At 37.2% G+C, this 27,186-nt stretch overlaps 1 long non-coding RNA gene and 1 other non-coding gene across 2 annotated transcripts; both read left to right on the top strand.

The window, feature by feature from the left end:
- The first annotated feature begins 11,450 nt into the window (after positions 1–11,450).
- LOC113700242 (small nucleolar RNA R71) lies at positions 11,451–11,557 on the top strand. The gene has a single exon (XR_003450586.1). It is a non-coding gene; the product is annotated as a small nucleolar RNA R71 (small nucleolar RNA).
- An 11,847-nt stretch (positions 11,558–23,404) lies between these two features.
- On the top strand, positions 23,405–25,952 carry LOC140010775 (uncharacterized). Its single transcript, XR_011817916.1, has 3 exons — positions 23,405–23,599; positions 24,959–25,019; positions 25,745–25,952. It is a non-coding gene; the product is annotated as an uncharacterized lncRNA (long non-coding RNA).
- The last annotated feature ends 1,234 nt before the right edge of the window (positions 25,953–27,186 follow it).

The following is a 27,186-nucleotide window of genomic DNA, read 5'->3' as shown; positions in this document are numbered from 1 at the left end:
GACCAAGTTTGTGACCCGAGCTTGTGACTCAAGCTCAAGTTTGTGATTTCGTTCGCCCGGGCAAGTTTGTGAGGTGACTGGCCAGTGAGGGTGATAAGGTGTCGGTGGGTGTACAAGTGAAGTTCTACGGACTATTATTTGCAGTCGACGGAGTGTCGGCAGGAGATCACGCATGGCACATGAGTTGGCTTTGGAGCCACCTGTATCCTTATTATGTGATGTTACTTTTCTGCTTTTGCTTTACTCTTATTGTGTAACTGTTACGTGAAATTTATGCTTTCGCCCCTGTTTACTTACTAAGCATATAGCTTACCCCATTCCTTTTGTTTTCCTTAGCAGGGGCCGACGCGGGGACTTTTGGCTCGTATACTAGTATAGTTAGTTTGGCTTGTAATAGTTGAATAGTTAGGATGTTTGTTTTTGTTTTGGTGGTTTGTATAAGGACCCTTCTTAGGGTCTATCTTCTGCTGGTTGTGATTGTAGTATATTAGAGTGGTTTGACTCGAGACTTTTGAAGATGTGAATATAACTTTTGGGATTGTATATATTGTATTTAGTGCTCTTTCGAACTTTAAGTTTTGAGTCCTGGCGCGAGCTAGGCAGGCGGCCCGCCGATACCCTTGGGTTCGCCCTTGGGAGAAGTGGGGTCGTCACAGCTTGCAATTTGGTCCTAGAAGTAGTTGCATTTTAACCTTTACTTGACCTTTTCTTTGCCTTCGGACCTTTGAAGTTCTTAAAAGTGTTTGATTAATCTTGAATGCTTGGTTAGTGTTCACAATTGAGTCTTTGTTAGCACTAATGTTTCAATTCAATTGCTTGTTGGCCTTCATGGGTTACCATGTTTTGCTAAGGTGATGCTTAATGCATGGATTTGTGAACCTTGTGACTAAATGAACTTATGGTGACCCATTTTCCTTACTTTCCCTAAATAAGTTGATTAATTGACTTTTTCATGCTCATGGACCTTTTGAGTTCTAAAATGTTTCATTTGGCTTTGAATGTTTGATTAATGCTTGCATTTGGGTCCTTGGTGGATTCCTTTATTGGAAACTATGTATTGTTTGATTTCATTTAAATTGCAATTAGGAGAGATTTGGTGACATTGTTATACTTTACTATTTGAGGTACCGTGACCTTTTTATTGTTTTGAAGCCATTTTTCTTTCATTTGGACACCATTCCAAGGGGGCGGTATAATCTCTTTTATCCTTTTGTTTCTCTCCTATGTGACCCAACGTGTTAAGTGAATTGCATGTCTACTTTGCTTTCCTAGCTTTTCTTTAATTCCTTTTACTTATGTCATTTACTTTTTGTTTTCATTAAGTTATTCTTTTAATGGGGTATGTGTACACCTCTTGGCTTGTAATAGATAAGGCTTTGGCGAGCAATTTGGTCCATTTTCCCTTTCCCCCTTTTGTTTTAGTTAGTGAATGTAATAGATGGGGCTTGGAGGAGCGTTCAATGAAGACCTATCGAAGACGTGTGCCTAGCTAGCAAATGTAATAGTTAGGGCTTTAATTGTCTTATGTGTCTTGCATGCTTAGTTGCTACGTGTTAATTTGCTTTGTTAGGGCCTTGCATCTAGTCGAGCATGTTAAATGTTATGTGCTATGTGTTTATAAGTGTTTGGCATGTCTACTCGCTTTCCATAGCTATGAATGAATGGAATGGATGAATGTACGTTTCCACTAGTCCAACGCTAGTCGGAATTCATAGAATGGGCTAGTCCAATGCTAGACCCTTAGGGATTTCCCCTCGTTAGTACATGTTTGCATGTTCATTACATGTCATGCATTTTTTTAGTTTTATCATTTTGCATGCTCCTCGATTCCCCTTTCCCCTCACTTTAGGTCTTGCATCTCATGCTAGTTAGGGTACATTTGCCTGAAGAGTCCCCTTTTGATAAGGGAAACGAGCGAGTATGGCTACTCGATAGCCTTAGCACGCTAGTTTTGCTTTCTAATCAAAGGGAAATCGAAGTCGAAAAAGTTAGGAGTCATTCCCATACCCAACCTGATGCATTCCTTTAGGTTCATTCATTCTCATTTATCATTTACTCATTTTTTTCAATTCCTCATCACTTTTCCTTGCCTTATTGTTCATTTTGATTTCTACTTCACAAAATTGCACTTAATTACACCTATATGCACTTATCACTATATTTCATACACTTGCACACAAACACTTGGATTTTTCATACAATTTCACACATGCACCTTTTCATGCACTTGCACACAAACACTTGGATTTTTCATACAATTTCACACGTGCACCTTTTTATACACTTGCACACTTGCACTTTAGCCATCATTTGCATTAATCGACCTCTATAAGGTTTTCCTTTATTGGCCGCCACAATTCATGTGGTTGGGACCAAAAACCTTACAAGAGACATTTTAGAATTTAGGTTTGCATTTTTCCTTTCTTTTTGCATTCATGTAGTGCATCCAAATGTAATAAATTCTTTGGTTAAAACAAGAAAATCTTTGATTAAATCATGCAACTAGCCTTGGCTAGGTCAAAGGGATGCCTTGGATTTTATCCTTGCCTTCCCCTTTGTCAAATGTGACTCCCGAACCTTTTTCTTTGGTTTACGTGGACTAGGAGTCGTTTAAAAGGGGTTTCTTACTTCTTTTTCCTATTTTTCTTTAAAAATTCATTTTTTGGTGACTTGGTACACCTTAACTCATTACCAAGTAGCGACTCCAATTTTTATTTCAAAAAAACCCTTTTTAAACTATAATTTTGGGTCAAATCGTCACATTCTCAAACCCCCATTTAGACCCATTTTTTCTTTTAAATCACAATTCATTTTTCAAATCACAAATTGAATCAAAAAAAACATCTTTCTCAAACAATTTATTTTTCTTATCAAAAAATGGGGCGCGACAGGCGGAGCATCAAAAACCATCAGGCTTATTACAACCTCTTGAGATACCCGAATGGAAGTGGGAAAACGTTACCATGGACTTCGTATCGGGGTTGCGTGAACCCAAAGAGGACACGATGCCGTGTGGGTAATCGTCGATCGATTAACCAAATCGGCTCATTTCTTGCCGGTATACATGAAGTATTCCATGGACAAATTGGCTCAGGTGTACATGGACGAGATCGTAAGACTGCATCGAGTTCCTGTGAGCATCGTTTCGGACAGAGATGCCCGCTTCATATCTTGGTTTTGGCAGAAATTTCAAGAGGCTTTAGGGACTAAACTCAATCTAAGCACCACCTATCACCCTCAGACGGATGGACAATTGGAGCGAACAATCTAAACTCTCGAGGATATGTTAAGAACCTGCATTTTGGATTTTGGGGGTAACTGGGGTCAACACATGACCTTAGTGGAGTTTGCGTACAATAACAGCTACCATTCGTCAATCCAAATAGCTCCATACGAGGCAGTTTATGGGAGGAAGTACCGGTTACCGATTTACTAGGATGAAGTCGGCGAGAGAAAAGTCCTAGATCCAACGGCTATTCCATGGATAGAGAAGGCTCGAGAAAAAGTCAAATTGATACGGCAAAGACTCCAAACAACTCAAAACCGACAAAAGAGCTAGCGAACAATCGAAGAAAAGACTTGGAGTTCGAAGTAGGAGACAGTGTTTTCCTCAAGGTCACACCATTACGGAGCATCACGGTGGGTAGAGGAAAAAAACTCCAACCGAGATTTGTCGGACCTTTCAAGATTCTCCAGAGAGTGGGTAAAGTAGCGTATCGGCTAGAACTACCGCCCAGTCTATCCAGAATTCACGACGTTTTTCACGTCTCAATGCTTAAGAAGTATTATCCCGACTCGTCTCGTATCTTACAACCGGAGGAAATTGAGATAGATGAATCTCTCACCTACGAAGAAAAACTTGTACAGTTGCTTGACCGAAAAGTTAAGGAGCTGAGAAACAAACAGATTCCGTTGGAGAAGATCTTGTGGAGAAACCATGGGTAAGAGGAAACTACCTGGGAGATGGAAGAAGAAATGCAAAAGAAATAGCCTGAACTATTCGTGAATCAAGGTGAGAAATTTCAAGGGCGAAATTCTTTTATGGGGGAGAAAGTGTGAGAACCCGTAATTTTCTTAATTTTTAGGTTTTATTTTATTCTAATTGCATGCTTTTCACATTTTCTTTATTCGGAAAATTTTAACAATAAATTTTATGAGTAAATGTAGTTCTAAAATTATTTTTCTAGTATTAGTTAGTTTTTGAGAAATTAAGAGTATATACCGGATGTGGGACCCACTAGTGCGGTAAGTTCGGTAAAATTCGGCCAATTAGGTTAAGTTGTGTATACCAGGTTTAATTTATCAGGTGTTAAGAGATAATTAGAGGTTACTTAGTTGGATTAGTGTTGGATTAACATGGGAGAGAAAAAGGATAAGCTTTAAGCCAAAAGGTGACAAGTGTCACCATTCAATTCACCATTGGACTTTGACCTTTTACTCTACCTTTACTTTACCTTTCCTCCATACTAAAAATTCACCACAAAATCATCTTATTTCTCCCTCTTTTAGCCGAGCTTCTTGGAGAAAAAAGAAGAGAAAACTTCCAACTCCTTTCTTCAATTTCTTGCCTTGATCTCACAAACCAACCGTTAAAAGTTTGATTTGCTACATAAAACCTTTCTCTTGGTAGGATTAAGGTGAGTGGTGAAGTTGTTTGAGAAGCAAAGGTGCTAAGTTGCTTGTTGCCTTGAGGTTACAAGGTGAGTTGTTAAGAATTTTTCCCTTTAGCTTTGATAATGTTCAATTGGTGGCTTAAGTGGTTTAATATGATGACATATGGTGTGATTATGGTTGGCAGTGAAGGTTTGATGGATTTTGATTTATTTTTCTGTTTGATTTATTTTGATTTGACATATGGTGGCTTAAGTGTTATTTTTCTGTTTTGTATGATAATCATGGTTTGGTTATGGATTGAGGGCTTATTATAGTGTAATCTGGAGTGAATATATGTTGGATACGATTTGTTGCGGAAATTTCTGGTTAGCGCAGAAAATGACAGTTTAGGGTTGTCAATTTCCCCTGTTCTGCCCGGTACTGTTAGACCTAGTTAGAGGCCCTATTGGCCTTAGCACAAAACATGAAAGTTGTAGATAATACTTTTTTATAGTTTCCTACAAAATTTCAGCTCAATCCGAGCAAAGTATCTCTTGAAAAGACAAAAATACCCCTAAGACTGCCCTAGGTAGGTTTCAGCAGACAATTTTGACAATTCCTTATGTTGGCTGCATTGTTTCACCCTGATCCGTATCAAACCAATTTTTGGCCAAAACATGAAAATTTTACCCTTATGTTTCAGCTTTCCAACGCAACTAAAACACTTTAAACAGAAATGTGTAGCCTGAGTTATTGTTGTTTGAAGTTGGTACTGTTGACTGTCCTGGCGGGGACATTTCGGGTCTGTAATCTGGATTTTTGATCTAGATACACTACGAATTGGACTGAGTAGTCTTCACCAAAGTTGTAGCCCTTTATCTTAACTTCAAAACTGTATAAGTTGCACCCTAATCTGATAATCGTAGCTCCAGTCGTGTCCAATATGCTAAATAATGTCAAATCTGCCTTTTGGATTTAGCGCTTAAACTTCATTTCCGGACTCTCCCTAGTTTGCTTTTGCACTTATACGTTCTATTTGGTCATGCTCTCATAGTATGTGGATTTGGTTTATGACTCATATTCGAGTCTCATTGTGCTTTATTGAATGTTTTAGGACGTGCCGGTGACGCGGAGCGCTCGTATGACAGAAATTTGTGATTTCACTTTGTGTTTGCTTGGTAAGTGTACTACTCACATGATTGATACTTCTTGGCTTTGTTATACTTGAGATTTATGATTGGAATGTTTGTATTTACTGCTGATACTGGTTGAGACGAGGGTGTACTTTACTACTCTCGTACTCTATGGCTTAATTAACTGTTTACTGTATCACTTGAATTGCCTTGATTATACTTGAATGGGTGTCATTTGGACGTGTATCCAACGACTTATACTATTGATTCTGAGCTTAACCCCATTGGTGGTCAATTGAATCGAGCCAGCAAGGGCTTGGTCGAGAAAATTGACAAGCCATGGGGACTATTTATGTGGAATCCTTGAGTATGAGACTCTTGATTCCGGTATACTCGAGTATTATCATTTATTGAACTGTTTGGAGTTCGGGCCCGATAGGGGTATGTGAGGTGGAAGGAATCGGAGAAAGTGGAGTCTACAGTATTGGTTACTTGTATACATTGACGGAGCGTCAATGAGGTGAGATCAAGTATGCCAAAAGTGGAAAAGGGCTCTTGAGAGCCAACCGTATCCTTTTACAAATCTTCTTGGAATGTGATGTTTGTTGTGCTCACTTGATGAACTTATTTGAATAGTGTATTTTTGTGATTTTATACCTCATGAATGCTTGAGTGATGGTACCTCATTGGGCGAAAGTGTGACAGCCCCACCTCCCTCTAAGGCGAACCAGAGGGGTTAGCGAGCTGTCTGCCCAACTCTCGCCAGGACTAATGATGCAGGCAAACACGATCTAAAACGTTTCGGGAAAATAAAATGCGCTCACACAAGCCGAAATCGCAAAATAGCCAAACGCAAATCAAATCGTCGGTGAATAGTGGGTGCCATGTCATATAACTCGGAAAAACATTTTCAAACCAAATAGGACACATAAATAGGGTTAAACAGTGTTATACACATATGGTTGTAAATTTACAAACAAAAGGGGGATAATTAGATCAAAATACATTTAGGGTTTTGCCCAAAAGGGAGCTATTCTAAATACATTCACATAAGCTCAACTCAGCAACCAACATTCATAGTCTTCCCAAAAGTATTCAAATTCCTGTAAGGAAAACAAAAGGAATTGAGTGAGCTTACGCCCAGTGAGATACTACCACTTAGGCAACGAAGTTCATATACGCAGAGAGCATTTCATTCCAATTCACTTAATAAAAGTAAGCCAAGAGTACACATCAATGAAATGGGTAACAGGATACAGACGGCTCTCAAGAGCCCCTTCCCTCGCTTGTATACTAGATCGGACTTCATTGACCCTCCGTCAATGTTTACCAGGTAACCAACCGTAGGCCCCACTTTACTTCCATTCCTTCCACCTAACATACCCCTACCGGACCCAAACTCCATACAGTATAAATTTGGTAATACTCGAGTATACCGGAACCAAGAGTCTCATACTCAATGATTCCTCATAACAGTCCCCATGGCTTGTCAATTTTCACAACCAAACCCTTGACGGCTCAATTCAATTGACCACCAATAGGGTTGAGCTCAGTGATAACAGCAAGGCCGTTGGATACTCGTCCATATGACACCAATTCAAGTATTTGCATGTATCATTCAATTTCACGGTAAACAGTTATATATAATACAAAAGGGGTGAGAGCGATCAAGTACACCCTCACTTTAATCAGTTTCAATAGTGCCAATAAGCATTCAAGGCATCAAGTTCAAATATAACAAAGCCACACAGTAACAGGCAAGTGAGTAGTACACTCACAAAGCACGCAAGTGAAATTTCATAAACTTCCGCCCAAAGAGCGTCTTTAATCACTATCATGCCCTAAAATATTCAAACAAGCACAACAAGACTCGATTACAAGTCATAAACCAATTCCACATACTATCAAAAATAAGGCTCCATTAGAACGTATAAGTACTAAAGTAAACTAGGGAAAGTCCAGAAATGAAAGTTAAGCTCTAAAACCCAAAAACAGTTTTGATGTCATTAAGCGTATTGGACACAACCGGCACTACGACTATTGGATGGATGTAAAATATACACCGTTTCGAAGCTAACAGAAAAGGCTACAATGTTGAAGAAGGCCACTCAGTCTAGTTTGTAGTGAAACTAAGTCAAAAGTTCAATGTACCAAACCAAAACCGCATAAACAGATTAACAAACCGCATTCTGGTTAAATAACTGTAATTCAGGCTACCAAAGTCCAATTCAAGTGATTCCAAAGCCATCCGGAAGCTAAGAGACTAGGATATATTTCTTAAGAAGATATCAACAACCAAATCAGTAGCATTCCTGGTCAAACTAACCAATTACAGAAGCGGATTGGCAGGTTCGGACATAAACAGGGCAGCAGGGGTGTTTCGGTATTTTCACAGGCTACCTTGCTCCGATTGAGCTGAACTTTTGCAGGCAACTATAAAGCATCATTCTCTACAACTTTTCTGTTTTAACTCAACTCTAATTCAGCCTCTAACCTAGTCGAATAGTACCAGGCAGAACAGGCCTAATAGAAACCCTAATCTGGAATTTTTTTGCTTCAAACCAGAAATTTTTCACTAATCATTACAATTATCATACCAAAGCTTCATTCTAACCCATACTAGACCATCATCCATGGTCCAACAATATTAAACATATGAAAATAGAAAAATTCATGAATAAATAGGAAAATTCACCAATTTCACCCAAAAGTCACAAAATAACACCTAAAATTATCTCTTTAACTCACATAAGGTGCCAATTGAGCATTAATAGGATCAAAGGGAAAGTTCCTTGGTCACATACCTTGCAAACCCAAGAAAATACCCAATTTAGCACCTTGGTCTTCCAAACCACTTCACAACCAACCTTAACACCACTAAACTAAGAGGTTTTATGGAGTAATTTGAAGATTAACCGGTTGGAATGAAAGATTGAGCAAGATTAGAAGGAAGAAAGTGAAGAGGATTTTCTTCTTTTCTCTTGAAAGATGGGCGGCCAAGAGCTTGCAATTTTGGATGATTTTTGGGCAATTGTTTTTTATTTAATTGGTAAAGTAATGAATAGTAGTCAAAAAGTAAGAATAATTCTCCAAGTGACACTTGTCACTATAATTAATACATGGTTATCCTTTTGTCCTCTCACACCAATCCATTTAGTAGCCTCTAGTTATTTCTTAACATCTGCTAAAATAAACCCGGTATCCAATACTTAACCTAACTGGCCGAATTTTTCCGAACTTTCCGCACTAGCGGGTCCCACGTCTGGTATACGCTCTTAATTTCTCAGAAACTAACCGATACTAGAAAAATCATCTAAAAACTATATTTACTCATTAAAATTATCTAGAAAATTTTTCTAATAAAGAAAATGCATAAAAGGTGTGCAAATAAATAAAATAAGGCCTAGAAATAATGAAATTTACGGGTTCTCACAGAAAGCTCACTCCATTAAATTTGGTTTTCCTTACAGGGAACCACTTTTGAAGACTATGATGTTTTGATGTACGAGTTGAGTTAGTTTTAATATATTTTGTAAAGCTCCTTGATAGTTGGAAAAACCTTAATGTATTTTGATCTAATTATCTTCCTTTTATTTTGTAAATTATAAAGGAATGTGTATAACACTGTTTACCCCATTCATGTATCCTATCTGGTTTGGAAATGTTTTCCCGAGTTATATGACATAGCACCCACTATTCATTGGCGGTTTTAATTTCCGTTTTGCTATTTTGAAATTTTGAATAATTTGAGCGCGCTATTTTCTTTCGGAACGTTTTAGATCGTATTTAACTGTCTAGTTAGTCCTGGCAAGAGCTGGGCAGGCAGTCCGCTAACCCCTTGGTACTCCTTAGGGGAAAGTGGGGTTGTCACAGAAATTCATACCTTAGATGAGTTGGAAGTGGTTTGAGCTCTAATTTTGGAGGTCCAATTTCTGAAGATGGTGAAAGCCCTTTACCTTAGTCAAATCTTTCATAGCCATTATTCCTTTTATAGGGTGCTTGAAAATTCAAATACTTGGCCAATTCTTCAATCTCTTCACAATTACCTTCTTGCTACCTAAACTCATTATACAATACTCAAGAGGATCGAAGTCAAAATTGACTTGGTTCAATCTTGGGTTAGTTTATCCATTGTGCCAATAGAATAAGCATGATCGGTAAAACAAGGGTATTTTTTCATTTTATTCAAATTAAATTCTATCTCTTCTTCACCTACTTGAAACTTCAGCTTACCATTTTTAACATCAATAATAGTACGTGCAGTAGTTAGAAATGGTCTACCTAAAATAATTGGCATAGATATATCTTCTTCCATATCTAAAACCACAAAATCCACTGAAATGATAAATTTTTGAACTTTGATCAATACATTCTCTAACACTTCCAATGGATATCTAATAGACTTATCCGCTAGTTGCAAAGTAATATTAGTGTGTTTAACCTCATGCAAATCTAATTGTCTAGCTACCGTTAAAGGAATTAATGATACACTGGCACCAAGATCACACAATGCTTTAGAAAATTCAATGTTATTTATGGTGCAAGGTATAGAAAAACTCCTCGGATCCTTCAATTTCGGTGGTAGCTTATTTTGTATGATGGCACTACACTCCTCTGTTAATGCTATTATTTCGCAGACTTCCAACTTTCTCTTTCGAGTCATGATTTCCTTGAGAAATTTCGCATATGAAGGAATCTGCAAAATAGCATCGGCAAAAAGGAATGTTAATGTGCAATTGTTTGAAAATTTTGACAAATTTTTCAAAATCCTTATCAAACTTATTCTGTTTGAATCTTTGTGGAAATGGAACTGCAGGAGGTATTGGAATGGTAGCAAAAGATGATGGTTGATTTTCTCTTGGTTTCTCTCGACTATTTTCCTCCATAATCTCCTCTTGGTTCATCTATTTTTCTTCTTATTTTTCTGCCTCATTTTTTGCAACTTCCACCACTGGAGGGTCCTCCAACTGTCTACCACTACGAAGAGTAATGGCTTTAACATGTTCCTTAGGATTAACCTCTATTTGGTTAGGTAATTCTCCATGATTTCGATTATTCAAAGAACTAGCAATTTGACCAATTTGGACCTCTACATTCCTATACATTGTAGTAAGTTGGTCCAATCTTCCTTCTACTCGTTCAAATCTGTCCAAAGTAACTTTAGCGAGTTTTTCCACCGCAATCTCCCAAGTTGGTTTAGTTTTAGCTTGTGGTTGCCTTGGTTGGAATCCTGGTGGATTGGCTGGCCTTGGTTGATTGCTTTGGTCTTTTCATCCGAAATTTGGATGATTTCTCCACCCCAAATTACAAGTGTTCGAGTAGGGGTTATTTTGAGCATTACGATTGTAATTGTTGACAAATTGTACCTGCTCAAAATCAACACATTCATTAGCATCATATTCATCTCCACATATATAGCAACAAGCTACATGTGCATTAGATGAATTTGGACCAACCCCATCTTGTCTACTTAGTAACTTCATCACATTATTCATTTGAGCACTCAGCATATTGAGAGTGTTCATTTCTATCATACCTGCGTGACGTCTCGTATTACCTCTCTTATTGGCCCATTGGTAGTTATTTGCGGCCATTTCTTCTATCAAATTCTGAGTTTCTTGGGGTGATTTACCCATTAAAACTCCACCTGCAGCTGCATCAATCATAGTTTTAGTAGAAAAAGATAAACCATTATAGAAGGTTTGTACGATTAACCAATCGGGCAGTCCATGATGTGGGCATTTTCGTAGTAAATCTCTAAATCTTTCCCATGCTTCGTATAATGATTCACCTTCTAATTGGTTAAAACTAGTAATATCCATTCTTAGTTTAGCAGTCTTATCCGGTGGAAAATACTTATTCAAGAATGCTTTTGATAAATCATCCCATGTAGTAAAAGTATTAGGAACATGAGAGTGTAGCCATAATTTTAGCCTTATCTCTTAATGAAATTGGGAACAACCTTAGCCTTATAGCATCATCACTAACACCGTTCATTTTAATTGTATCACATATCTCCAAAAATGTAGCTAAATGTGAATTAGGATCTTCTACTACATTACCTCCAAATTGAGATTGTTGAATCATTTGGATAAGTGATGGTTTAATCTCAAAATTGTTAGTGTTTACCATAGGCCTTGCTATGCTTGTTTGAGATCCTTGTGTCCTCAGTAAAGCAAAATCTCGTAGAGCTCGCCTATTTGCTTTGTTTTCTGCCATCTCTTCTTCAAATGGTAGCTCTATTAAGATTTCCTCTATCAGTTGCCAAATCTCTTGTTCCTCTTGCTGTGGTGTATGCGTCCTTTTGTCTATGTAGTGTTCTCTCAATTTCTGGATCGAAAGGTGCAACTTCCCGAGATGTCCGGTGTATACACTACAAACAGAAATAAGAAAGATTATGCAGCTTCAACTGTCAAAAACTGATTAAAATGCAAAATTAACTATAAACAATTTAACTAATAAAAATAAAGCTGTCTAAATTAATAAAGATTATTAGGCCTTAAAATTGCTGCTCCCCGGCAATGGTGCGAAAAACTTGACGGATTTTTAATATAAGTGCAAGTTTAATTCCGATTTTATACCCGTTTTTCTGCAAGTATACAGGTCAAATTAGTAGTTTTGGGCAAATATCGGGTCGATTCCACGAGGAGCAAGTTAAACAAGTACTAGGTCTTTATTTACTCTATTATTTAGACTAAAAATAAATTGGAGTAGAAATATTGTAAATGCTACTTCCTACAATCTGATTAGATCAATGCAAGTTACAAATGGAGAAAATTCACTAAAGACTTGAATCTAGGGATGTAGATTCTACTTATGGCACAAAAGATCCAAATGAATGAATTTAACACTTGTTACTACTCTTGTTTAACTAGGGATTCATTTTCAAAATTGCCAAAAATTCATTCTCATGATAATAAGGCTTAGAACAGTCTAGATTTCTCTAATCTCTTGATTAAATCTAAATTTGCTCTTGTTCAAGCATGAGATGCAAAATTAATCCACTTGAATGTATTTCTATTCTCATGAACCTACAACTCAAGCTCTACTCATGTTATTCCGTTATTATTACCAATTCTCATTGAGTAATAGCAACTATAAACCTACTATTGGTGATCAAACAACAACAAGTAATCAACATGCATAAGAAGACAAGTTAATACAAGATGCAACAAGTGTAAATCACATTCAATTCATATCACTTGGCCATAAGTTTCAGCTACACCCTAGATATAGAAATTTAGCTACTCATGAATGATATCACACTTAAACTCATAACTTCATTAATGGAAAACATCATGAGTTACAAGTACAAGAAGGATAAAGAAAAGCTTAGCCAAGTTAATGGTGAAGTCCCCAAAATTCTGCCTTGTCTTGCACCAAATGATTACAAGATGAAGTCTCCAAGTGTTTCTGCAAAATTTTACAAGCTAGAGAGAATGTGTTCTACCAGAAAATGCTCTCCGAATCTCTACCCAGACCTCCCCATGTTTCTCTGCATAAAAACTGCTCAAAAGCTCCTCTCCACCGGTCTAATTTTTTCACCCTTTGATTCTCCAAATTTCCTTTTTGTTAGTTTTTGACTTGGAAATAAGCCATATTTCCCTCTTTAATGTATCAGAAGCATGTGTGGCCGAATCCTCTTACTAAATATAGCTGGAAATTAGTGTGAACATAAGAAAAATTGCTGAGCAAATTGCAGAATTTTGGCTACCATACGCGTATTCACTTTTGACCTCGCTTCAACTGCAATTTCTCTATGATAGCTGCCGAACTGGTTGTTGTGCAAAACATCAAAGTTCTAGCCTTTGAATTAGCATTCCAATGTTTCAAGAATCATCTAATTTGGAGATCGGCGGATGGAGATATGGTCGAAATACCATAGACTGGTCAATTCTGTGTTTCACCTGTCGACCATACTGATAAGCTTCTGTGTTTAGACTTTTTGTCCTGGAAAACGGCTGAATTGGACTTTGATGTCTTCATACCAAATGTAGATATATCTCTTAGCTTCAAAATGGTATCAAGATCATCTCTATCCGATCATTGTCGCTCAAGATACAATCAAAATACGAAGATGTGTCGAAACTATCTTCACTTGCATTCCCTCAATTAAAGTTTTGCACTTCATGTCTTCTTTAAACCACTCAAATCATCAATTATCATCCAATTTTTTTCTCAATTCACTCCAACTGATAATTGAGTCCTTAAACCTACAAAAACAGGAAGTTCTTTCCGTTAAAATCCATAGAAATGCAATTTTTACCAATTAAATCACAAAATAGATATCTTGACCAAAACCCTAGTTAATTATCTATAAAACTAGATAAAAACACACCAAAACTAACTAATAAAGCACAATAAAAATACGTAAAATATCTACTTGTCAAAATGCTTATTTATATATCAAAACTTGGACAAAAGATTACGAGTTAAGGAAGTGAAAGTGGCTTTCCCTCCCACGTGTGTTTTGTTAAACTCTTGAGTGGTTTGGCTAACTTTTGAATCGAAAACTCTTGCCATGTCTTAGACTTACAAATGGAGCACTTTTGAATCTTCCCTTGAGTGTGATCTTAGTAGTTAAGTGAAGAGAGTTTCTATCTTAATTTGATAAGAAATTGAGCATGCTTGAGTGAAGGGTTAAGGGAAAATTTTTTGGCCTTGGTTGAACGATTATAGGTAATCGTTGATTGGATCTGTCTCAAGTATTCAAGGCGAATTCGAGAGAAACACCGAGGAGAACTCGTGAAAGCTTTCCCTTGTCTTGCTTACTTGACTATTGGTGAGTGCATGTTTTTTGATATCTTGATTTGAATGATACCACGTGTTATATGTTTGAATATTGAACTTGATGAGATGATGGTGTACTTTATCACACTCGTCCTCCCCTTCTTGAATGATCTCGTACTTGATTGACTTATTCTTATGCTTGTGCTTAACTTGTAAGTGTTGAGCAGTAGCATGTACCACACTCAATCTGAGTGGGAGGTGTCTCTCATTCCCGTGTCAGTACTTTTATCTTGATTAAGTCGATTGGAGAGTTATCTCATCGACCCTAGTACTGAGCGGCAACATGTACCACACTCAATCCAAGTGGAAGATGCCTCTCATTCCCATCTCAGTAACTTCATCTTGATTAAGTTGATTGGAGAGTTGCCTCATTGACCATACTTGTTCTTGCGTGGGTATTCTCGAGTATTACCAAAACCACGGTGGATGGAGATTCGTGTCAAATGAATTGTATGGACTTGTTACTTGTGTGGTTGGCGAAGTGTTAACAAAAGAAAATGATATCCAAGATCATGGAATGGCAAGCTTGTGGATTAAGTCCTGAGAGCTCTTATATCCTCTTAATGAACGTGTTTTAGTTCTGTTGTGGCTTTATGTGAAAATATTGTTGTTATTCTATACATGTACTACTCGTGTTGAATTATGGCACTTGCTTTACTTGCTTGCTTTTTTGGTCTCACTGAGCATCCGCTCATCCCTTTTAGTTTGTTATTCCTTAACAGGAATTTGAAGTGAAGAATTGGAGGTGCTAGACTAGCGAGCTTTTGTGTAGAGCTAGTGTAATTCCTCAACGACTTTTGGACATTTGGAAGTGTAATTTCATTTGTATTTGAAATATTGTGATTGTAATAGTTTACGTTATTGTTTAAGGATTGTGGCTATTGTTATTCAAGCACTTTCTTGGTTTTAAGAAATTGTTGGGCTTGAAAATCTTGATTCGGTTCGAGTAAGCGTGTAAATCCTGGCGAGACCGGGGTAGGCGGTCCGCCAAACCTTTGGATTCACCCTAGGGGGAGGCGGAGCCATCACAGTTGAGCCATCTTGATCAATTGTGAGCAATTCATATTGTCTCAAGGATTGTGATCAACGACTTGAAAGAGTGGTAAGATTATTAGAGTGTGTAAATTTGAGCGATACACGAGGGACGGGCGCATACACATGAACTTGTGTGTTGTGAGGAAATTCTTTCTTTTACTAACCAATTTTGTAGGGCACATAATCATGCCTGGTGGAGTTATATCTTGCTCATATAATCAAAGATTCTTGGAGGACGAGCCTCTCAAGAGGAGGGTTCCAAGTGAACTATTTCCAAGTACTCTAGTTCCACGCAGTCTAGTTCACAACATGAGTTTCATTCACTTTAGGGAGAGATGGATCTATACCGTGCTTTATGTATATATGAAAGATATAAGCGTACTTGTGATCAATATGAGGAGAAGCAAAGAAGTTTCCATCAAGCATCTAAGCTGAAGTCATCATCGAGCAAATGAGATTCGTCTAAGGACTGTTGTGACAATCGAGTCATGGAGCCTAAGAATTCTCGGGTTAAGTCGATGCCTCATGAACCAAAGGATGATTTCCAAAGTCGGACTAAAGAATTGGTTGATTCTATGAAGGAAGAAATGAGACAACTGATGAATTCATACTTCGAGCAACTTAATCAAGTGTCAACTGATGGTAATAAAGAAAATATTCCTTCTAGTCCACCAATGATTGAAGTAGCATCTATGAATGCTAACAAGGAACATGCACTTCAAAACCTTGAAGTTGCATCTACACAAGTTAGTTGTCATGAGCTATTTGAGAAGGAATTGTGTGAGATTGAGCCAGAAAAAGAAAATGAAAACTCAAGTGAGATGAGTGAGCAAAGGGCTTAGAAGGATAGAGTGGAAAAAGGCAGAAATAATTCGGCCTTAGTGAAAGGTAAAGAGGGAAAATTGGCCAAGTTTACAAAAGTTGAGGGTGTAAGAGTTTTGTTTTCTAACAAACTAAAATGTGTTTTATTTGGTGATGAGGTTGATGGTCCAACATTGCAAGTCGAGCAAGTGAAGGTTCCATTGGATCCGATGACACGTGTATCAGCTAAAAGGTTGAATGAAGCATTGCAAGTGTTCATTAAAGCTATTCAAGAGAAAGTTGGTGTTCCTAAGACAATTGAAGGCTTGGACAATGTAGAACTAGTTAATTTGATCAAGGTTGATGATGTTTTAGATCCTTAGAGTTTACTAAGCAAATGGAGCAACATGGACCAGCTTTGCACACATTAGTTTACTTGAAATTCTTCATGTGTTTGGTAGTCGTTGTGCAATAGAAATCATGTCCATGATCTCTTGTCGAGATGGACTATGATTCATAGTTAATTGGTTAAGTAGTTAGTTCCATTAGCTTGATTCAAAACCACAATTACATTTGTTATTAGTTGGCCGAGGGTTAAGTCTAGTTCTAGTTTCCAAATTGGGTTAGGTTTCTTATTAGTAGTTGCCTATAAAAAGGCTTGCGTTCTTTTGTTAAAAAAATCAGATTATTATCAATAAAAATTTGTGAGCAATTCTCTTGGCTTCTTGTGGCTATTTTGAATGTCTTCGAGTGAAGATCTAAGAGTTCAATTCGACTTATCAATCAAGGACCGTGCTTGATTGTGGCGTCTACTACCTATACCAAGGTTCGTTGTCCGCGTGAACAACTGGTTGAGGTCTTCCACTATATTTTCGTTTGTCCATGTCAAACTTTGATATCGAATCTAGATCCTTGAGCTTGATTTGTTATGGGTGTCATCACAAGGTTGGCGGGTTTTGTATCATTTGGTATTTCTTCTTTTGTGCAGATCAAGCAAAGTCAAGTAGAGTTGATCATGGCATGTTCCATTACGAAGTCACTTGTATACCTTAGGAGCTTCCATGGAGTTTGTCTTCTTGGAGTGAAATCTCTTTGGTGTCAATTCATGGAACAATTCCAATTCAAATTTGTACACACTAATGGAGAGTTAATTCAAGTTCATCTTGAAGATTTTGAAGGAGAATGTGAAGAACCATCAATGACTAAACTAGTTAAAGTGGTTGATAGAAGGAAAATGAAGTGTCAAAGAGAGTTTTTACATTTAACTCTTGTTCTCAACCTTCGTATCACTTAGTTAATGATGTACCATTGCTCATATATGCCATCTCTAGTTCGAATCAGGCTGAGATTTATTTTGTTTTTGTAGATGTCAAAGTTGTCCATGAACTTCCAACCTTGTTTAATGGAATGCAACCAGATTTTATGCTTGTTCCAATCACATATGAGGATCCGAAGTCAGCCGTAATCCATGGCTTCTTTAGTCTCAATCAGTTTGCGGATTCGAGTAGTTTTCCTTCACCCTTGGAGTCATCATCAATTGCATGTTCACATGAAGATATAGCTGCCAAATCTATCATTTTGCTACAGAGCAGAGTTGAACTTGAGTTCGTGATATGAATCCCGTTGATGACGAGAATCGCGAAGATGAAGCGCGGATCGATGGTGATATTCATAGGTTTGAATTGGATGGATTTTCCTACTCCAGACCACTCTAATCCCCTTGATTGTGAACCTTCTTGATCCACAATCAAACAAACTAGTGAACCCTAGGAATTTGTTAGAAGACACTACAATCAAGGATGGAATTCTTGATTGATAAGCCAAATATGAACAGTAGACGATTCTAGATGTTCAGTGGAAACTCGTAGAGCCAAAGAGAGAAATCTTTCAAGAATGATGTTCTCAAATTTTCGTATCCTCATAATCTAGTTATTCAAGAAAGAAACGATGTTTTTATGTGTCTTACACTATAATTCCCTAATACAACCAATGGATCTTAAAACCCGGCCCATAACCCTAACTATAGGAACAGTTCCATTTTAAGAGTTGTACCATTTTATTAACTACTAATTCGGTCCAAATGATGATTAACTTTGGACTAAACTATCTTCGGCGATAACTAGAAACAAAATTAATCATCAACTGGAAACAAATAATGATTCAATTGGAAAATTCCATCCTTAATCTCTTCCTTCCAAACAACTTTGAGCTGCCCCTTTAATGAGTAAGTTACTTGACACTTTAGACGTTGTGCTCACATCAATTCCCTCCTCTTGAAGGTGATTTGTTCTCAAATCGAAGCACTACTTACAATAGATCACATCAAAGAATGTCTTGATTAAAGCAAGCCAAGAAACATGTCTTCTACTCAACTTGATCATGAACCAATATGCAAGTTCTAACTCATATTTCTTTCGCCAGGAGCTCAATCCATTTATACCTTGGGCAGCATCGATCACCACTTGCCTTTGAACCTGCGTTAATTCAACAAAAACATTAGGCAAAGAGGCATGAAGTGTGTTAGTAGAAAACAAGTTTTTCTCCTCATTTTTGACTATTCCTAACCACTCTTTTTTTCTTCATCTTGTATAACAAATCTCTCAATCTCAAGTGGGCTCTCTAATTTTGCAATGATTGACTCACTCTCACTCAATTCTAGCTCTAGTTCACTCTCTTTTTCTTTCATGCTCTCCTCGAATCTTACCTCATACCTCACAATCTCATTTTGCGTCTCACACAATGTCTCTCCAACTAGCTCTTGTGTGAGGACCCGAATTATTTCTTATTTTTATTTTATTTTATTGGTTTATTTAATTATTTATTCACCCGTTTACCCCAAATAATTTATTCCACCCGTTTTTAGTCCATTTGTATGCAAAAATATCCCTTTTATAATTTTAAAACGTTTCGTTAGCAAATTTAATTTTCTACTGCTCGTTTAGCGAGAAATATTGAGTACACGTTTTTCGAGATAAAATTCGATTCGAGAGTGCATTAATTTTGGAGAATTAAGAATGATCAATAGTAAACTAAGAAAAGTTAATTGAGGGATTAGATATGAGTGAGTTCAAATTAAGCTTTTACCGCGCGCACGTCAATACTTTCCCGAAAGTCGTGCCGGTACGACTAATTGGAGATTTGAGGAATTAATACTAGACTACTAAGGGTGAATAATTACCATATTATAGGAAGTACCTTAGAGGATTAGTGCATGAGCGTATCAAACCCGAGAGAAAGTGGTAGTACAAAACCCCCTTTGGGCACTATTAAGAGTTGACTTTTGCCCAACACTTGTGGTTACTATTCCATTCTTTCTCCGCAAGTTTTACAAGAGTCAAACCACCAAACTCCCTCATCTCTCACTCCAAATTTCGGCCAGCCCTCAAGACAAAACAAGAAGAGAAGAAAGCTCCATAAAACCTTGATCTATTTTGCACCATTTCACTTCTAAATCTTCACCCAACTCCTAAACACTTTGGAGATTAGTTTTATCTTGCAGAAAGACATCATCTTGAGGACTTTTCTTGGAGAGTTTTGGCTAAAAATTTCTGGTTTCATCTAGGGTCTCTTCTTGAGTTTTGAAGGTATAAACATCTCCACCAAAGCTTTTACTTTCTTGTTTCATTTCTTGGTTTTGAAGCTTGTAGCTTCCTTCTTGTTGTTGTTGTTGTTGCTTGGATTTGGTTGGTTGAAGTGGGCTCTATGAACTCCCACCTAGGTTAAATGAAGGCTGCCATGATGTTTATGTGTGTGTTAGTGTGTTTGTGATGAGTTTTACTAGATGAACTAGAAGAGGAAAAAGAAAGAGAGAAAACTGTGAGAGGCAAGATGGCCGAAATTCTGTCCATTGTTGCTCTGTTTTCATTTCGAATTTTTGGTACTTATTTTGCTGTGAAATTGATGTTTATATGTGGTATATTGTGTGTACAAAGTGTTGTCCAAAAACCATTTGATTTGGTTGAGCAAAACTTGAATTTTCGAAACTGCAAGAAATCTGGAAATGGTCATCCAAAGGCCTGAACAGTGTATCTTTGATTGAACATAACTCTTTGTACAAAAGTCGAAATCGAGTTCTGTTTGTGGCATTTCAAACTAGACATTATTAGCTTTAAAATGGTATAAAAATCACTATCTAGATCATTTTGTGTGAACTGTAGTGAGCTGATAAAGTCGGCTGTTCTGTTCAGCCTGTTCATTCAAATGGAAATGAGAAGCTGTAACTTGTGGCTTGAATTTGAACTACTTGTCAACTGATTTTGGGAATGATTTCTTCTGATGAAATGTAGCTTTTGGAACCTAGTTTCCAACTCCACCAACCATTCTTTATTTGAGTTTGTATAGAGTGACATATGGACTGATTTTAAATTGTAGCAAAACTGGAAACTGGAAAGTTTCTTCCCTCTTGCTGGCCGAATGGTCAAACTTGTTTTGGAATGTTTTGTTTCGAAAAGTTTAATGTCAATTACCCCTAAATTGTTCATTGGATGTTTATGGAACCTTAGTTTCAAACATTTGAGCTGATTGAGGTTGATTGTGTGGGACAAAACGTTCAAAAAGGAAAGAGAACCACGGATGGCAGATTTGCTTTTAAATTTTCCCAAACTTTGACTATTTTGTTAACTATCTTCCCTCGTGAGTTTTTGCATGAAATTTGGTAGAGATATAGTCCACATATGGAAGATTTAGTGTACCAAATTTAGTGTATTTTCAATGCCATTTCAATGGCTAAATGATACTTCAAAGATAGCTTTTCAAATCTGGAAAATGACTGAACAGTTTGCAAAACGCGACCAACTTTGAGCTGATGTATCTCGATACTCGAAACTCCGAATTTAGTTTCATTTCTTGTGTTTGAAACCTTTTTAAAACTCATACTTTTTTATGAATTTCAAAGGCTGATTCACTTTCTATGAATTATGCCGAATTTCCAAAGTTTGCTGAATAACCAAGACTGGTTCAAACCTGTCTTCTTGGAACTGAAACTTTGAGCTGAATTATGAATGCTTTCTGGTTGGAATCATGGAAAAGTGTGTTCTGAGAACTTTTAGTACTCTGGATTTAGTTTCCAATGATATCAAGTTTTTCATTTTTGGACTTACGAAACTCGAGATACAATTTTTCAAAGTAATGTCACTCTAAACTAGAAAATTTCTGTTTCAACCAAATTACTCCTTTAAGAACTTTCCACCTTCCTTTGTGATTGTTGGATTGTTTTAAGTTTGATTTCATGGTTTAATACAAGGTCTTTTTGGAACTTTGAACTTTCATTTCAAATCTTGGTCTCTGAAGGTTAAACCTCTCTTGATGCAATTACTTGGTCATATAACTCTCTTGGTTAATGGTACTTCTCTTCGTACTTAAATTAGGGACTTCAACCCCTATTCTTATGGCCTTGATAATTGTACTAGAGTTGAAAATTATACAAGTATTTTAAAAGAATGATTTGAAAGGTTTCTTGTGAACTTAATTAGTAATGCCCAGAATGCTTTGGCCAAGCTTCCAAGTAAAAATATCCATCTTCCTCGATTTTCATGCCAAAACTTAGAGATCTATTTAATCTTCAACTTGGAGAATCTTGGACATGACTTGACTTGGATCAATGTATTCTTGGGTATTTTCAAATGCTACCATTGTGGATTAAGTTATTAAGTGATATCTGTATTCGATTTGAACGCGTTATCTCTTAAGTGAGAGTAGCAGGAATACTATTAGACCTTGGCTGAATACCTAGGTGAATTGTAATTGTACATGTCTCAAGTGATCAAGAGGATCCCGAGGAACTCGTTTGATCTTGCCTCGCTCTTCTTTTACACTTTTTATTTCGGTGAGTGTTCCTTATATGTTTAAGTGTTAAGTGCTATTTATAATTGCTTCTATGAAATTTTCCACCGTTTTAAAGCGAGTGTGCACTTGATCTCACTCGACCTACTGAAATGATGAATTTCTACCGTTTACCGGTTTATTTGATTACTTGCGCATGTTGTAAGCTCTCTTAGCTGAAGTGGGTCCAGCCCTTGATTACTAACTTGCTCGAGCCAGGACTGGGCTCGTGTGATGCCCCAACTTTTAGGATTATCTTTGTTTAGCCTCAAAGAGGATATTACGGTTTCTTTGGTTTATTTTATTTTAAAACATTATTTTGTTTTAAAGAAGATACTAAAGTTATTTCTTTGGGTTTGATTTAAAACCTTGTTTTGTTTTACAAGACTAGAAACCCTAAAAGTCTAATCAAAACCCTAGTTTCACTTGTGACTGTGTAACATCCCGAATATTAGGAGGTTGTTTGTGAAGAAAATATTAAAGTGTATTTCTTTGGGTTTGATTTAAAACCTAATTTTGTTTTAAAAAAAAAAGACTAGAAACCCTAATATGGTAGCCAAAAACCCTAGTTTACTTGTGACTAACCGGTTTTCCTAAATCTCTCATATTTTAATTGAAACCCTAATTTTAATTACTGGAATTGGAAAATTCCTCACGTCTTCTTAAAAATTTCCTTTTATTTGAAAATTATTATTTATTAAAGCTCTACTATCCAATTGTTCAACTATAAGAGTAAATAAACCTAGAAAATAAGGTTTTACACTTCGGTTTCAAGATTTGAGCAAAATTAGGGTTTTGTGATTTTTTCGCCGAATGAATTTTCGGTACTGGCCAAGGATCAATTTGATGATTAAAAGTGACTTTTAAGTGAGAAATAATATGTGAGTAGTAGCAATGAGGTAAGGTTAGTGAATGGAAAGTAAAAACTCTAGTACGGGTGTTTTTAAGAAAAACGGCGCGAACCGGCGGGTCCCGCGCATTACCGATTGAACGCACCGCTTGACCACCATTTTTGCTTACCAAACAAATTTATTGAACTTGAACAAAATATCTTCCCCTTCATGATTATAGCTTGACCGAAATTGTGGCTCAAATACAAGGAAAGAAAGAGAAAAATTTTGTGGACAAGAATAGGCCAAGTGTTGGCCAAAAATTGTGGACACAATTACCCTTAACCTCTTACTTCCATATAAGACAAACCAAGCCTCATCTTCCTCCATATTTCTGCATAAGAACCGAGAGAGAGAGAGGGGAGGAACAACAAGAAGAAAAAAAAAAACTCCTTCATTTCATCTTCAATCCAACAACTTAGGGAGAAATCAAACAAAATAAACCGATTAAACTTGTTCTTGAGTGACTAGCTAGTGAGTTGTGGTGTGATTCTTGAAGGGGAGAGCTTGTGCTACTCTTGGTGACTTTTATTCAAGGTAAGAGAGTTTATCTCTCCAAGTTTTACTTCTAATCTTGTTATATTAAGCCTAGTCACTTGATTTTATGGTGAGATTATGGATGATGAGCATGTTTTAGTAGTTTTCCCCAATTTATTTGATGAACTAGGGTTCCTGATTTTCTACTCAAGTTGATGTATGATGCATGAATGTTGCAATTAAAGTTATATAAGGTTGTTTAGTGGTGATTGGAACCAGAAATTTGAGGAAACTACACTTAGAGCTAAAAATTCCAGATTTCTGGAAAATTTCCCAAGCATTCTGTCCGAAATTGTATCTGTATGTTAGAGGCCGAATTGGCCTTTGGTCAAAGAAGGAAAGTTGTATAGAATGGTGTTTTATAGGTGCCTACAAAATTTCAGCTCAATCGGAGCAACGCAGAACGTGAAAAGTCCAAAATACCCCTACTGCTTTAAGAATTTCCCAGTAGTCCGTTTCTTCAGTTCAGTCCAGTTTATCACGATTTTTGACCAGGATCCATTCTGATTTAGCTCTGGACCAAAACATGAAAGTTGTAGTGCTCTGAAGTAGCTTTAAAATACCTCTAAGAACACCTGATTCGGACTTGTGTACACTGAGTTATGTCCATTACAGTGTTCTGCATTTAAACAGCCGGTGAATTGATTTCTGGTTGGGTAATTGGAGAATTTGACCAATTTACATTAGAAACTGGACTAAGTGACCTTCATGAACATTGTAGCTCTGTGTCTTAGCTTCGAAACGGCATAGGTTACGCCTCAATCCGATAAGCGTAGCCTCGGATATGTTATTTCCGCATTTGTACGTCAAATCTGTTTTGTGCCACATTGAACTTCTGTACTTGCTACTGTTGTGAATCTTATTATTATGATATTGTGAGCCTATGGAACGGCTCTTGACATGAATGGCTGAGATGTATAATGTTGGGTTGTGTTTGAGAAAAACAATGAAGCCTAAAAGGCTGGAAAATTAGGTAAACACAAAGGGCATGCTGCCCAAATTTACGCTCGAAAACTAGAGAACTACTTGCAACTTGAGTAAGGGTTAAGAGTGATTACTGCTTGAACCATCTAGGGTACTTGAGTATTCTTGTTCCGAGGTATATAAGGAAGGACTTGGCCGAGCTTGTACCCTTGAGAAATGAAATAATGACTATTTGGAATATGTTTCTCTTGTACTTTCGACTCGCATGGCATTTTCAAGTATAAATGTTACAAAGTTTTACCGTTTAAAAAAAGTGAGCAAGTGTTTCACGACTACTATCCGAGTGAATTTCAAATTCTTGATTTTATTGAACGAAACGTCTAAGTTTCGAACTCTAGTCATGTTTCAAAGTTCTCAAACTGAGTTTTATCGCAGATTTGGACTCCGAACTCGGAATATAACCTGAAAGTGACCAGTAAAGGCACTATATCTTTTGGTGAGTGCTTTCAAATACTGAATTGAACTTGATACTTGTACTTGATACGTGCCAATATGATTACATGCCACATGCGTGAATTGTTAGGGCAAGAGTGTACTTTATCGCACTTGCCCTTACGTGATATACTTGTTTATTGTTGCAATTGACTTGATATACTTGTTTATGATGCGCGCACTTCCTGGAATTCCAGAAACCCTGTGGCGAGTTACTCTAGTCGAGCCGGCAAGGGCTTGGTCGATTGGGTAACGAACCCTGGGTCTCTTGTATTGTCGAGTGGAGTGATATCTCCTCGACTAATCGGTATACTCGAGTATTACCACCCGTGTTCTTGAGGATTTTGGGCCCAGCTGGGGGTTGAACGGTGGACGGAGAGTCGTTTAAGTGGTGTTCTACTGGATCGGTTTCTTTACTTGAAAGTTGACGGAGTGTCAACTACTACGTGATCAAGCTCCTGATGATGAATGGAAGTTGGCTCCTGAGAGCTATCCGTATCCTTATGCTTGAAATGATTATTGTTTATTGGATGATTGTTTCTTATGAAAATTTTTTTTTACTCGCTCATTTTGAGATTGCTACTTGAAGTGTTATTGCTCACTTTTATGAACTCTTCATGCTCGTTACCTTGCTAAATCGAAAACTTGTATTTATAAATAATGGTCAATTTGCTATTTGGAACCTCACTGGGCTTTTAGCTCATACCACGTTATTTGTTCTCCTTACAGGGGGTACGAGCGAGACATAAGAGATGTAAAGGCTAGCGTAGTCTAGTTACTTTAGACTGTGTTTTGAATTTTGGTTTTGTACTCGCGCTATTCCTCGAATGGAACATTTGTACTTGGATTGTATATATTTTGAACTAGTTTAAGTATATCAAGACTTTGTACTTTGGTTTCTATCAATGTAAATTATAAGCTGGGATTGCGGATATTATTAATGGTGCTTGGGGTGTGTGCACATGATTTTAGTGAGTGAGTCCTGGCGAGAGCTGGGCAGGCGGTCCGCCAAACCCTCTGGTACGCCTTAGGGGGAGGTGGGGTCGTCACAGACTGACCGTTTTCTCAAATTTCTCACATTTTAACCGAAACCCTAAATTCGATTTATGGAATTGTAAAAGCCTCACGTTTTTCTTAAAAATCCCCTTTTATTTGGAACTTATGGTTTTATTATATCCCTACTACCCAATCATTCCACAATAAGTGCAAATGAACCTAGAAAGTAGGATTTCATTTTTTCGTTTTCAAGTTGGAGCAAGTTAGGGTTTTCACGTGTATCCGTAGTGTAATTATCCGGTACGGAGCGAGGATCAAATATGGTGCTCAAGAGTGAATTTTAGGTGAGAAATAATATGTGACTAGGAGCAATGAAAAAAAGTTAGTGAATAGGAAGTAAAAACCCTAGTACGTGTGATTTAAGGAAAAACGTTGCGAACCGACAGGTACCGTGCACTACCGATTGAACGCACCACTTGACCACCATTTTCTTACCATATGAGCTCATTAATATTTGAGAAAAATATCTCCTCAATTCCAGTTGGCTTTGACCGAAAATGTGGACCAACATGGCAAGGAAAATAAACAAAAAAATGAGTGGAGGTTGGTGAGGACACTTGTCGGCCATCTAAGGGCCTTGACCAAGACAACTTGTCTTGCCTTCTTATCACCTTGGGCTACCTTTCTTCCTCATTTTCTCTGTTGTTTGGCCGAGAGAGAGAGAGAGAGAAAAACCCAAGGGAGAGCTTCACCATTTCATCTTGAAATTGAATCATCCAAGTGAGGAAACAAAAAACTAAACCGATTAAAACCTTCCTTGAGTGTTTAGCTAGTGGTGTGTTGGTGAAATTTTGAGAGGAAAAGCTAGGGTTGCTCTTGGTAGTCACTTTAGCAAGGTAATGATACTGATTTCCCCATTTCTTACTCTTGATCTTGTTTAAATTGGCTTAACGCCTTAAAATTGTGGTGAATGATAGCTATTATCATGATTTGGGTAGATAGTGTATGTGTTTTTTTTTTAGTTATATGAGTTAGGGTTTGAAGGATTGCTGCCTATGCTTGATGTATGGTTAATATATGTTATATCTAAGATTATATAAGGGGCTTTGGTAGTGATTGAAGCAAGAAATGAAGAAAGTTTCCTTTGAAACCGAAAATTTCAGATTTCTGGAAAA

This window comes from Coffea arabica, chromosome 7c, assembly GCF_036785885.1.
Source record: "Coffea arabica cultivar ET-39 chromosome 7c, Coffea Arabica ET-39 HiFi, whole genome shotgun sequence".
In the NCBI taxonomy this organism is placed as follows: domain Eukaryota; kingdom Viridiplantae; phylum Streptophyta; class Magnoliopsida; order Gentianales; family Rubiaceae; genus Coffea; species Coffea arabica.
The sequence above is the reverse complement of the archived record's forward strand: the minus strand, read 5'-3'. Positions and strand labels throughout refer to the sequence as shown.